The sequence below is a fragment of the Apium graveolens genome, chromosome 10, assembly GCF_009905375.1.
Source record: "Apium graveolens cultivar Ventura chromosome 10, ASM990537v1, whole genome shotgun sequence".
NCBI lineage: Eukaryota > Viridiplantae > Streptophyta > Magnoliopsida > Apiales > Apiaceae > Apium > Apium graveolens.
The window spans coordinates 146,644,219-146,645,479 of record NC_133656.1 but is presented as its reverse complement, the minus strand read 5'-3'; positions in this window follow the sequence as shown (position 1 = coordinate 146,645,479).

Here is a 1,261-nt window from a genome sequence, read left to right as displayed (position 1 = left end):
AGAAAATATAAGTCATGTTGACTACTAGAAGATATGCAAATAGGAAGGCCAATTGTAAATATTTCATGCCTTGTAATTTTGTATAAATGAAGTGGTATCAACGGATATCTTAAAGACCTTCAACGGATGAGAAACAAAGCTTCAACGGATGTCTCTAAAGCTTCAACGGATAGAGCTTCAACTGCTAACACATCAACGGATAAAGCCATCAACAGATGAAGGCTTCAACGGATGTTCTGTTAAATAGCAGTTGATAAGTGGTAGTTGTAACAGCAGACAGAGGCACATGGGTTGTCAGAGATAACTGAAATGTGGAAGCCTAATTTCAGGAACATCAGAAAAAGCAGCCGTTCTACTCTAGTACAAAGAGGCAATAGTCAACAAAGTACTTGAGTGATATGGAGAAGAAACAAGTGGAGAACTTATTTTATTATTGTATTTTTATCTTTGTCTTCACTTGTACACTTGGTGATATATAAACCAAGTAGCAACTAGTAATTAGATAAGAATTTTTGCAGTGCTGTTTAGAAAAATCTTGAGAGAAAAATTATCTAGTTTGTACTAGGATGCCGCTGTGATCAACATCTAGAATCACAGATTTTCTGAAATACCATCTCTGGTGGAACAACAAATCCACCAGAAAAGTTTTTAAGGTCTGTTGTGTTCTTTACATTAGTGCTTGAATATATATATCTGTCTGTATTAGCTTAAAGCAATTCACACACTTGTTTATCTTGAACACAAAATCTTTAAAACTGCTCAAAACTTGAAAAAGTTTTGAGATTTACATTCAACCCCCCTTCTGTAAATCTCATTGTTAGTCCACTAGGAATAACACGTAGCATATTATCACTATGACTTGTCAACTATTTCCCCCATATTTATCTTATGCATCATTCTTTCTATTCTTCATTACTTCTTGGTTTGTTAATTAACTCTCCAATCTTTAAGCCATGTTTAATACCTGCAACCAAGCACTGGTCAAGTTTTAGCGGAATATGAAATCTGCAATGAGCGGTTCCGCCTCCTGGAAGAAACGTAGCTGCAATTCCAGAGTAGGCCACATGAATCACTTTATTTCTTAACTATGTAGTCTGCAACAGAGTGTTTTCCAGATAAATATCTTCCCACGACCACTTGAATCATATACAAAAAACACGCCACCGAAATTATTTGTGACACTGTTGAGCATAGAAGTATATGCCTGAAGTTGGTCTTCATTTAAACTTGTAAACAACTTCTCATGCTTCTCTCGCTGCTG